Genomic DNA, 13,171 nt, shown 5'->3' with positions numbered 1-13,171 from the left:
CTGGCCTATCCACCCCCTGCTCATCCCGCTGCAGAAGCACCGCACCAGCCCCCACTTGGCTTGCGTCAACCTGCATCTGGAAAGGCTGATCTAAGCGGGGTGCCATCAAAACTGGGGCAGAAGTAGACAACAACTTGACATTATCAAAGGCAGTCTGAGAGGTCACAGTCCATTCAAACTTCACTTTATCTTTTAACAAGTTAGTCAAAGGGGCTACTACCGTAGAAAAGTTGGAACAAAAGCTGCGGTAATACCCTACCATGGCCAGAAAGTGCCGCAACTCTGTTTTGGTGGTAGGAACAGGAAACTTATCAATAGCCACCACCTTAGCATGGACTGGCTTCACTTGCCCCTGCCCTACAAACTTTCCCAAGTAGACCACTGTAGCCTGGGCAAACTCGCACTTGGCTAAATTTACAGTAAGGCGAGCATCAACCAACCTAGAAAAGAGAGACCGAATACGGTCCAGATGTTCAGACCACTCCTCGCTATACACAATCACATCATCGAGGTACACAGCGCATCCCTGCAAACCGGAAACAACACGGTTCATAAGTCGTTGAAATATGGCTGGAGCGTTTCGTAAACCAAAACTCATAACAGAGTAAGAATATAGCCCAGAGGGTGTAATAAAGGCTGAAACTTCCTGAGCTCGAGATGACAACGGGACTTCATAATATCCTTTCAATAAGTCAAATTTACTCACAAACCTTGCAGATCCTACACGATCAATGCAATATTCAACCCTTGGGAGTGGAAAAGAATCTGATTTTGTGATGTTATTCAGTTTATGATAATCGGTACAGAATCTGTGTTCCATCAGGTCTACTGACCAATATACAGGGTGAAGCCCAACTCGAATAGGAAGGCTTAGCCAACCCATTATCCAAAAGGTACTGCGCCTCTGCCTCTAGATGTCGCTGTTTGTCTTGTGACACCTGATAGAACTGCTGTCTTATTGGTTCTGAATCACCAACATCAAAATCATGCTCAATTAAATGAGTACATGATGGCGTATCTGAGAATAAAGAAGGAAAATCAGACAACAAAGACGACAGTTCTGATGCACGCTCCTCTGGCAAATGTCCAAACAAAGCATTTAACTCTGCCAGTTTCTCCGAGTTCCTCAAACGAGGTTTCAGCACACAGTCATCAGGACCTACCACATCCTCCCCACTACTTGCTGCCACCATGTAGGGAGTCCCAAGGGCCCTATGAGCCTCAACAACTGTGGCTAAAGAAACAGGCATAACCCGTTCACCAGACTCTGCTGCCCCAGAGACTGAAAACCTGTCATAATAGGACTTCAACAGATTTATGTGACAGAGCTGAGTGGAACGCCTGCGATTTGGTGTAGAAAGTAAATAATTCAGGTCTGACACCTGTTGAACAACCCTATAAGGACCGGTGTATTTTGCAAGGAAAGGAGAATTTGCTATCGGCAATAATGCCAACACCTGATCACCAGGACTGAACACCCTCGGCTCAGCTCGACGGTCATACTAACTCTTCATTTTCTGTTGGGCTTTAGTCAGGTTGTCATTCGCCATCTCACAGGCTAAAAACAGCCTACGTTGAAAACCATTTACGTAGTCCAACAAATTAACAGGAGACTCCGTACACTTCACTACAGGGGGAAGTCGTGGCCTAATGGTTAGAGAGTCGGACTCCCAATCGAAGGGTTGTGGGTTCTAGTCTCGGGCCGGATGGAATTGTGGGTGGGGGGAGTGCATGTACAGTTCTCTCTCCACCTTCAATACCACGACTTAGGTGCCCTTGAGCAAGGCATCGAACCCCTAACTGCTCCCCGGGCGCCGCAGCATAAATGGCTGCCCACTGCTCCGGGTGTGTGCTCACAGTGTGTGTGTGTGTGTGTTCACTGCTCTGTGTGTGTGCATTTCGGATGGGTTAAATGCAGAGCACAAATTCTGAGTATGGGTCACCATACTTGGCTGAATGTCACTTCACTTTCACTTTCTGTAAGACGTGTAGGACACTTCTGTAAGACTGCTAAAGGCCCACAAACTCTATGGCCAAAGACCAGATCATAAGGCGAGAAAAACCAGTGCTCTCCTGGGTAACCTCTCGTGCAGCCAACATTAGCCATGGGAGCCAGTCTCTGTTAAGCTCAACACAATAACCCCTGAGAAGCGACTTCACTGTCTGATGAAAACGCTCCAGAGCACCTTGGCTCTGGGCGTGATATGCACTACTAAGCTGATATTTCACACGGAACTGCTCGGGCACCTCTCTGAACATGCGTGACATAAAATTAGAGCCTTTATAACTCTGTATAGTTTGAGTAACCGAAGATGGAAATAAACTGTGAAAGGGCTTTCACCACAGACCTAGTTGTGATCGTACGCAAAGCATAGGCAGCTGGGTATCGGGTAGACTGACACATCACAGTCAGTAGGTAAACACACCCTGACTTAGATGAAGGCAATGGTCCCACACAATCAATTAACAAATATTAGAATGGTTTTCCTATAGCTGGAATATGGTAAAGTGGAGCTGGCTTTAACACCTGATTAGGCTTCCCCATCAACTGGCATACATGACACGTATTAATGAAGGATGCCACATCCTTCTTTAGGAGAGGCCAATAGAAGTACTTCATAAGACAGTCATAGGTCTTTCTTACCCCCAAGTGCCCAGCTACATCCCCATGAGCTGTCTGTAGGACCAAGTATGGCACTATCACTTGAAACACTGGATCCTCGACCCCTTCGTCAGTGTGAGAAGACCACTTCCGGATCAACAACCCATCCTGAATAAAATAACCCCTCGCTGCATTTCGCAACTCCTCAAGAGGTAACACCCCAACGAACAGATCTTTTAATGTTGCATTCTCCTTTTGAGCTGCCACAACATCACTATGAGAGAGAGATGGTGGTAGATTAGGCACAACAGCAGACTTAAACTCTCTACTCTGAGAAACATCATCATCATTAGAGGCACGGCTCATGGCCCGTGTCACGGCACAAGCTGTAAAGATAGTCAAATTCTGACCACGAACGACACTGTTGGCTGCTGGGAACATTGTTAATAATTACAGGGGGCGGTATATCACGCCAGACACGTTCTCCAGCCAAATTGTTACCTAAAAGAACATGGACGCCCTCTATAGGTAAGGAAGGGCGAACTGCTATTTTTACTTCCCCTTGTACCAAATCAGACTGCAGATTAATCCTGTGCAATGGAACAGAGACAACCTGCAACCCAATCCCCCGGACTAAAACATTGTTCCCAGTACTCGAGTCTGCAGAAAAAGGCGATACAGACTCCAAGATAAAAGACTCAGATGCCCCTGTGTCCCTAAGTATCTTAATTGTCATTCGTTTGGAACTACCCACCAGTGAAACTAAACCATCTGTAACAAAAGGAAAGTAACCACTTCCACTAGTCACAACTGAATCAGCTCCACCGTTTCTCTCACTAGCCCCAACAGAGCTCAGGCCTGATAGCTGAAATGAGGTCACAACATCCTTAGGTTCAACCTCAGTCTCACCCATCAAAACTTTAGCAGGTCTAACAGATTCAGATACAGCAAGTGTGACTCCCCTAACAACCTCAGTACCCTTTCTCTGACTTTTCCCCTTTAAAACAGGACAGTCTTTCTTCCAATGCCCCTTTTCCAAGCAGTATCGACACACATCAGCATCATTCTTAGCCTGACTGGCAGGTGTAAATGCAGAAAACCTAGAATGTCTGCGAAAACTCACAGCACCTTTGTGTGACTGATTAGAGTGTGAATCTATTCTACTCAGAGTTGGTGACTCAAATGAACCTAAAGAAGAAGACCCCAAAGCTCTATTGCAACGTCCAAAACGTTGTTCCTGATAAACCTTACCTGTATTGTTTTCTTTTAAACTATACTTGTGTGTCAAAGCAAAATCATCCGCCATAACTGCGTCTTCCGCTGTGGTTTTCATCTAATGCTCAAATACATGGGTAGCGACACGCTTAGGAAGGATATTTATGAACTGTTCTAAAACAATCAGATTAGACAATTCTTCAAAAGTAGTGACTCCTACTGCAGAGCACCAACGATTAAAATGGCTGTACAATTCCCTCGCTACCTCTGTATACGTCTGTTTATCTCCCTTCCTCCAGCTGCGAAACTGCAAACGATAAGCTTCAGGAACTAATTCGCAAATTTTAAGCACTGCCTCTTTTACTTTGACATACTTTTTTGTATCTGGTACAGGCAAAGCAATAAAGGCTTCTTGTGCTCTACCTACCAGAAAACTTTGGAGTATCAACGTTCTTTCAGAGTCAGACCAGCCACGGTCTCAAATAAATAAAAGAAAATATCTGGATCTCTCTCATTAAACTTTGGCAGCAACCTAACCATGCTAGATATATCAGGGGAACGCACAGACCCCCTAGGAGCAGTACCCTTATCCCCATCAACTGGAAGCCTACCTTCAGCGCTCAGTTTCAGCCTTTCTACAGCCACATCACGTTCACTTTTTATTCTTTCAATCTGTACTTGACACTCTGCCTCACGTTGAGCTTCTCTCTCTCTCTCTACGTTCTGCCTCACGTTGAGCTTCTCTCTCTCTACGTTGAGCTTCCATCTCTTGACGTTCTGCCTCACGTTGAGCTTCTCTCTCTTTCTGTTGCATTTGATCAACACTTTTTGTTGCTCAAACGTAAGTGATACTTTAAAAAACTTTCATAATTGGTGTTGATGTTTCTCCTAACTCTAACTCATCCATAATTAGAGATACAGGTGACGAAAGAATATTCCTAACAACCAGTTCAGCCTGAACTGACACTCTAATCTGGGCTAATTTAGCGGTTCTGGGTCAACCTAAGTCAAAGTTATAATGGTCACAAACCTGACGCAACTGATCCTTTTTCAAATCGGTCAAAACCACCACGGATGGAGCTACAAAAAAATCCTCCAAACTAGCCATACAAATGAAACAAATGATACAACACAATTCTTGCAGATAGGCTACTAAAGAAAAACGAGCTCACCTTTCAAATGCAAATGTGGCCACAACACTGCACATCAGACGAGACAAAACGGAGCTGCCCTATAAAAAGAAATAAGAAAAACAACGATCCTCTTCATGCAATTCCCAAGGACAGAGATTTTTACTACACAATATCAGCGGAGCCTTAACTCCTCCGACAAAATGCCGTTACAGCAGGCTTCCACGACGGTGCCCTCTGCCCAGGATAGCACAAAAATAAACTAAAATAAAAAACAAAATAAACATTAAAACTAACGGGCACTCTTAAAGCTCCGATAAGTATTTTATCAAATACTTTTATCAATAAACTCAATCTTGAACACGCAGTGCAGACCCACACTTACCAAACAATAGCCCACCGCCAATACTTCAACCTGGCTCACTTCAAAAAACAGCCCAGGCACAAATTAACTAAATGTTCTCCTCCTCTCACGCACCAACAACGAAAAAAAAAAATTTCCAAACACAATTAATTTTCAAAATAATACACATGCGTCTTCCCAATGAATCAAAACAAACTTTCAATTCAATGAACTATCAAAGCACTTTCCAAATCAAACGCACTTAAACAAAACTGTCTCAATACATTTAAAGCTTAACACCTAGGCTCTCTTTTTTTTCTTAAACCTAGTTATACGCATAAAAAATGATATATTTACCGACTTCTTTTTGGATCCATATTTTGACGAGCCCTCCAAATCTTTTTTGTCGTTTGATCCCGATCGTTCAAATCCCTTGACGAGCCACCAATCTGTTTTTGCTTTAAAGAAAATATATTTATTAATGATAAAGAATGAGCAACATAAAGTAAATAAAGTCAGTATAAGTGTTAAACTAGAGAACTGAAAACGTATGCAATCAGGGTATATGAAGAGTCATGTAAAAGGAAACAAAATCAGCAAAACGGTGCGGGAGAGAAGGAGAAGCGGCGGCCCCCCTTCAACCCAGTCTGGAGAGCTTTTAAACATCCAGGATACTAGAAGCAATCCCACAGTCCTGGAAGCAATTATTAGGCAACACGCCACACCTGTGCTCTGCTCACCTGTAGGGGAGACGCAAAGGCAAAACGAGGAGGAGCCTGCAGGTCCGTAACACTAATGAATGTTGTTCAGTTGCTTTGACGCAATGTATTTTGTTTAAAGCGCTATATAAATAAAGGTGATTTGACTTGACTTGACTTTGTTTACGTTTCAGTTCTTCAGGGACAGAACTGTTTGTGTCCGTTATGGAATAACTCATGCTAAGAAACTGTGTCTTGGTAGTAAAAAAAGGCATGGTTTTGCAGTGTACAGTGTCACAAACAGAATGAGATGATCCACCAGAAAAAAAAATGAATGAAAGATAGGTGAAAGATAGTGTATATTTGAATTTTGGCACTCCCTCGTGACGCGCTATGATGCACCTGTCAGCTGATGAATTTATAGCGATCGCCTTTTTCTTTGTTTTATTTTTCAACGTTTTTTTTTTTTATGTGAGTGTGTTTTATGTTGAATGTGAATGTATCTGCATGATTACCATCTGTTTGAATGCAAATCAGCTCGCTATCACTGCATGCTCACGGCTATATTTAGAGAGAGTGGATTATTTACTTTATGGCACATTTGTGTTATTACTATTTGTATAAGTGGCCATCAGCACATTAGCACTTATTTGCATCATAATTCGTTGTAAATGCTGCATTTCTAGCAATCTCAGGATGTTCTGTAACTGGCAAACAAAGTTAAATCTTTTTTTTATTTTTCTTACTCAAATTATTCTTATTGTATTTTTATAGTGCTCAAATAAATCTCTTATATGATGTCTAAGTTTCTGTCTAGTGTTTTATAACTGAAAAAAAACTATGCAGTGGTATGTTTAATGACTAAATAGTTTGTAGAAGCCTTCAATACTATTGAGAAATATATTTTTTTATATTTGAGGGGTGGGGGGTCTAGACATAGTCTCAGAAAAATATTTGCAGGAGTCTCATTTTTCATGATATCTTATTCAGATTTGAAATAGAAACTCATGAGACATTACTTTTCTAGATTGCTCCAGGACTCATTTCATGTATTTCTATATCAAATAAAAAAAATATTTAAGAAGAAAAAATTCAAGGCACTCCAGTGTCTATAACTTTTAATATTTTTGAGCATTATCAAATCTGGTTGATAAAAAGTAAAACCCAAAGGGTCTTCTTTCCAAAGACACCAAAATTACGTTTGTAACACACTGAAGTAGGAAACTGTTACAATTTGTTAGGTAGAGCACTTTCAGCTGTGAGTCCCATAATGGGGGGTGCTGGCTAACCGTTAACTTCAAAGACCATGCTTGAAGTACAGTTAGTGTGAAAAAATGTATATAAACATTCTGTACTTCTCCAGCATGTGTGGTGCCTCCCCTTCCGTAGATGAGCTGGGGGCATCAACCGTCAGACCCCCCTGTGGCTCTGGTGGCAGCACACCTCTCTCCTGGAGCCTCATGACATACCTGCCGACATGCATTGGTGGGAGAAGTGAAGGTATAATATCCGTCATGGCCTGTTGTGAAACCCAACCATATCTGCGTGAAACATTACAATACTTGCTTTTGTCGTAGCCTTTGCACATCGGCTGTTGGATTGCTAAGAGGGACACTTGAAGCCCCGAGGAAGAACCGGTCCTTGTCGTCTCTACTGGAGCTTGGGCCTTTAAATATTCTGGCCGGATATGAACAAAGTAGCAGTCCAACCACTACAAAGATTTACACGCATTTTAAGTGTTTGCTGTCACAAAGCTGTTAATGAACTGAGGTGTGTTGTGCAGTGTGATCATCTTACATGTTCTTCTTTTCTGCTTAACTCAATAGCTCCTTTGGACAGCGTTACAGTGACTCCGTCTGCCTCTGGCACTCTGTCGTTCCACTCCTGGACCTGTGAAAACATTCAAACAGAAACAATAAGGTTCTGACATGTATTCTTCAAATTCAGAAGACCGTATATATAATAGAATATAAAATTATATTATGTTATATCCTATTATATTATGTTATTATATTTGTCTTTTGAATGAGTCTAAAATGTGTCAGCTTTGAGCTCACCTTGAACTCTTTAATGCTGGCAGGACCAAGGTGATGAACTCATCATTGTGGTGAGACAGAAACTCCGGAAGTCCATCTTGCTCTTTGCAGGGACCCCCCTTATGTTGTCTGAGGTGGTTGGACACCTCAGCCATTTCCTCCTCTGTGAGAGCAAGGATTTTGGACTCCTTGCTTTCACCACTGGAGGAATGGTATGACTATCTCACCCCTGTACAGTCTATTACACCCATCACAAATTACAATGCCCAACTGACTCTACATCCCTTTGAGTGGAAGTACTCGGCCAGGGAGTCACAAGACGCATCCTCCCTGACCAATTTCCTGACCTGTGAGAAATTCATAACCCTCCCTTCTCTTGCCCACTTCTCTTGTGACTTCTTGGCCCTCAGGACTTCCTCCTGGATAAGGCCTTCCTCTGCATCCCCCAAGCAGAAATTTCTTAAATGGTCAATTTTGATCTATTTTGACAAATCAAGCAGTGGACCACGATGCAAGGGTTCCTGTGCACAGCTGAAGAACATACTGATTATTTCTCAGTAACATAACACACTTAATGCACTGTGCGCTCGGATGAGTTTATTGTGGAAAAATAATATAAAAAATATATGTAAACGACAACTCTTTATCTTTATTTGTTTTCGTGCTGCGCTTTGTGCTCAGAAAAACTGCACGTCAGAAAAGCACACAAATTAAACGTTTAAATAACCAGTAAGGATTTAAACAGAAGCAAAAAAATATATATAATAAATTGTGAATGAGTTAACTGTGATGTTAATGTATGTCGCAGTATATTAATTCCACTGGACCAGAACTGCAGCTGATAGAATGTGTGCAGCAGCACAATGCAACATTTCTTCGAAAGCAGAGACATTTTTATCGTCCACAACCAAAAATATTGACATCCTACCCTCTGCAGAAATCAAGGACAGGGGGCAGACCGGACTGCGAGGGCACTTTAGTGTTGGAAGTCAAAGTCGCAGGGACTCGAGACCACCTAAAATTAAATTTATTTGAATGCATTTGTGAGAAAGCGATTACGAGTAAGTTAGTCCTGCCTGTCTGTGCAGCGTCCCTCTACTTACACTGAAGCTGTGGATTTTGATTACTTCAAAACACAAAGAGATTTTCTTTCTGTTTCCAAGTATTTTATTGACAAAAAGGCAGCGTGTGTGAGTGATCCGTTGTGTGTCTATGCGTGTGCGTGCACTCCTTGTAAGCAGAACTTGTTTAGAACGGCTTTAATTATGGCATTAAAAGTGCTATTGATTGAGCAGTAATGGAGTACTCTGAGAGCGAGCGGAAACCAGAGTTCTCTGACTTTAAAAAAAAAACCTGTTTCAGTCAAAATCAGGCTGTTCAGCTCTCAATGCACTTTGATCCCATACGCTGTTTTGGGGTGGCAACTGGGGTGGCAAAGCTCATTTTTTGCCACCCTTGTGGACACGCCACTGCTTTAAAGCTCTGCCAGGTAAACATTTCAATTAGCATTCTGTTCTCACATGATGCGCAAGCGCACTGTCAAACAGCACCAAACTGCATTTTTGTTGGGTCAGACCCATCTGCTAGCGATGGAAAAATATGCACAAAACAATCCACTTTTAAATTTTAATTTATCATCAAAGGGACAGATCATTTCACACGCCCCTGCTGTTGACCCCCCCCCCCCCCAACATATTTTCATTTTCAACTGCCCTCTATCCATCCATAAAGACAGTCAGACAGACATGGTGCCGTCAGGCCTATTTAAAAATCTGCATCTTTGTTGAACTTTAGGTGAAAACTGTAAAAGTAGAAAACTGTGAAGCGGATCAGGGGAGCTTCACATTAAAGACCATATTTTCTGCCCTTTGGTGGACAACTTGAGACACTGATAGTCAGGTAAGTCTTTACTATCGGTTGTACATCAAATCTAATTGGCTTAATTTACTGTCCTCCAGTCGTACTCTGATAAGTAACCCCTTCTTTTTGTGTTCTTTACTCTGTCATCACAGGTGAAGAGATTGGAGTCGGTCCTCACCAGAGACAAGCCAGCGAATGTGTTCAGGGCTAACAGGTGGAGGCATACCTGGTGTGTGGCCCACCTCTGAATTGCACCGGTCGAGAAGCGGAACCACAACAACACCAACTTGCCCAGCGGGAACAGGTAGCGTTCAGCAGGAATGGAAACGATGTACAAAAATGGGAAAGGTTCTTCTAAGCAGTGTCTAAGGGAAAAGAGGCCTAATTATGTATTTACGGTCAATATCCTTTTTTTAGTTCATTTAGTTAATGATTTGTATTTTTAATGTATTTTTATTTCAGTTTGTCAGTTGATTTTATTTTTTACCATCAGTTTTACTTAAACCACTTTATAAATGCTTTATATTATTTTATTTATAGCTTGTATGTGTATCTTTGAGTAATGCCACTTCTTGGTTTAAAGTAAATAACAAGTACCTCAACTTTGTTTTTTGTTTGTTTTTTTAACTATAATATATAGATATAGTGTATTTATTGTGGTTTTGCTGTTCTGTTGGTTGTTCACAATTTTTCCATTTACATATTAAATAACCGTAGATATGAAGATTAAATAAACAACCCTAGATTTCAAGAGTAAATATATAGTGTGTCTGTGTGTTAGAACTTTAGATTATCTGCAAAATATTGTCAAATATATCACAAAAAAAACAAGACAAGATCAGAATTCTACATTTGTTTATTTGTGTTTTTTTTTCACTGGTTCTCTTGATGAGCTTTTTTTTCCTGCAGGAGTCCAGTCCTCATCCCAGAAGCCCCTGGAAACCCCTTCGTTGAGGACAGTCACTGCGTTCGTCTCCAGGTTTCTCCGAACTGACAGAAATATCAGGAGGTGGTTTTTAGTTTCAGGTGACATGACTTCTATGGAGAGAACCTGTCAAACAGTTAAGAGTCTTACAGCGCTCTCACCTTTAATTTTCAACACATCCATCATATAGCTGAAGAAGGGCAAGTGCTTTTCAGTCAGCCTCGCTCCGTGCATCTGATCTCCCTGGCCAGGATCTCGTCCAGCTCTTCAGACCGTCTCTGGTTCGGTTCAGGAGTCCAGTCCTCCTCCCAGACGCCCCTGGAACCCCCTTCCTTGAGGACCGGCACTGCGTTCGTCTCCAGGTTTTCTTGGTTCTGACAGAAATATCAGGATTGCTGACCTTTCCTTCCAGCTGCTTTCTCAGCTCCTCTATCTTATCGTTTTGGTCTGCTATGTATGACTTAAAAAAAAAAAAAAAAAAAAAAAAAAAAAAAAATCAGGGTCAGCCTTAACCGCAGCCATATTGATCAGCCTGTCGTTTACGGTTTCCTGGAGGTCTCTGTGTGTTTCCATCAAATCAGAGAGATGCTCAATAGCAAATCTCTCGAGAGAATTGACTCGACTAACACTTCCTCAAAAGACCGGTCCAGGTTATCTCCTTCTGAGCTGCTCATCTTTTCATTTTCCTGATGGGCACACACAGAACAGATAGTTATCATTGTAAATATCTCGTGGAAACCGTACATGTGTGTAGATCATTGACCACATTTAGGGGAAGAAGGTGCACTTAGCATAATAAATTACTTAAAGCTTACCACACATGAAAGCATTGCAGTGTACACTAGTTATTAATATGCTGTAATAATAATAATAGTACATATTTGGGCTAGACCATTGTGAAATGAATATGGTTGGAAATATTGTTAACAATTATTAAAGTTGTTATTAGTCCAATTACACCGATCAACTGTCGCAGAGTTTCAAAAACTAATGCATCTGATGTGGAATAGCCATTTCATTCAATGCAGATATCGAAAAGTTTTTGCTCTCTTTTTACCTTGATTCTCAACCGATCGACGGCGTCACTCCGAATAGGGCAGATGATGCGGCGGAATCAACAAGTCCACTTTGAGTGACAGCCGGGCTCCCGCTCCTCTGACAAGCGCTTCTGGAGACACGCCCCCAGCGGAAGACGACAGGTAGTTCACCACGGGACCGTAATGTCTGACAGGCTAATATGAAACCCATTGTCACATTTCAATCCACACTGGAAGTATGCGTTAGGTGGCAAAAAAGTCAGCACTAAGTTATCAGTAACTTCATGAGACTTTATGCAGGCTCTGTCCTGGAGCAGATGCTGGAGACGGCAGTGCCGGAGGAGCGGCACACTAACACCTCTGCTGCCCTCTAGTGGACAAGGAAAAGCGCAAGATGGACTATTTACATTTGATGGAATTAGAAACTGAAGTACTTCAACAATAAAGCTGAATTATCTTTATGAAGAAAGACAATTGTTAAGAAAATGTTTTATTCATTGAACAATTAATGGAATCTATATATTTTTTCATATGTAGAGTGTGTGGGTATAACTGTATACTATTGTGATGTACTATACTATAACAGGCCGGAATGTACCCGCAGCAGGCCTTCAAGAAATGCTCCAGCCCATACAGGCTATTGAACCCCTTCTGCCTCAGGAGGTATAGAACACACGAGAGGTAGAGTCCCAGCCTGTACAAAAAAAAAAAAGCATTTAATATCTAAGCTCTAATATTTACAGGGTATGATTTTTTTTAAAATTTGTAACACATACAGAAGTTTGCACTCCAGTGCTTTTTAGACACACACATATATCAAGAACCAGCATATGAATCTCTACAATGTTGACAATCAACAAAATGTTTCATGTTGCAAAACATGAATTACTCCCATAATGCACTGCACTATGAATAATAAATTTCACCATTGTTGAGGATCACATGATAAAGGTTCATGGCTAAATGCCTAATTCCAAAACGTTTGTTTTGTGTTCCTTAATATTGAAGCATTATATGGTGGCATTTGCATAATGAGATCTCTCTCTTTTTTGTGAAGTTAAGTATGGTGAACCCATCCAAAGTGCACAGACAGAGCAGTGACTACACAGCAGTTCTCTCTAACAACTAAGCCACAAACACTTCTCTTTAAATGTATAATCAAGAAATGTAATTCATAGTCATCAAAAGCATAAGTTACCTGCTAGATCAAGAGTTGTATCAGCATTGCACAAATGTTTGCTGCAAAACAATAATGCAATTGTTTAGAAGAAATTTTTTTTTAAACAGCTTAAAGGCTCAAGAGCTCAACTGAAGCAATTATTCAC

At 41.4% G+C, this 13,171-nt stretch overlaps 1 long non-coding RNA gene across 1 annotated transcript; it reads left to right on the top strand.

Moving 5' to 3' along the window:
* Positions 1–7,039: 7,039 nt before the first annotated feature.
* LOC127970494 (uncharacterized) lies at positions 7,040–7,909 on the top strand. The gene is made up of 3 exons (XR_008156623.1): positions 7,040–7,488; positions 7,566–7,684; positions 7,815–7,909. It is a non-coding gene; the product is annotated as an uncharacterized LOC127970494 (long non-coding RNA).
* Positions 7,910–13,171: the final 5,262 nt, after the last annotated feature.

This window comes from Carassius gibelio, chromosome A4 (assembly GCF_023724105.1).
Source record: "Carassius gibelio isolate Cgi1373 ecotype wild population from Czech Republic chromosome A4, carGib1.2-hapl.c, whole genome shotgun sequence".
In the NCBI taxonomy this organism is placed as follows: Eukaryota; Metazoa; Chordata; class Actinopteri; order Cypriniformes; family Cyprinidae; genus Carassius; species Carassius gibelio.
Note: the sequence above shows the minus strand (reverse complement) of the source record. Positions and strands in the feature narration are given on the sequence as shown.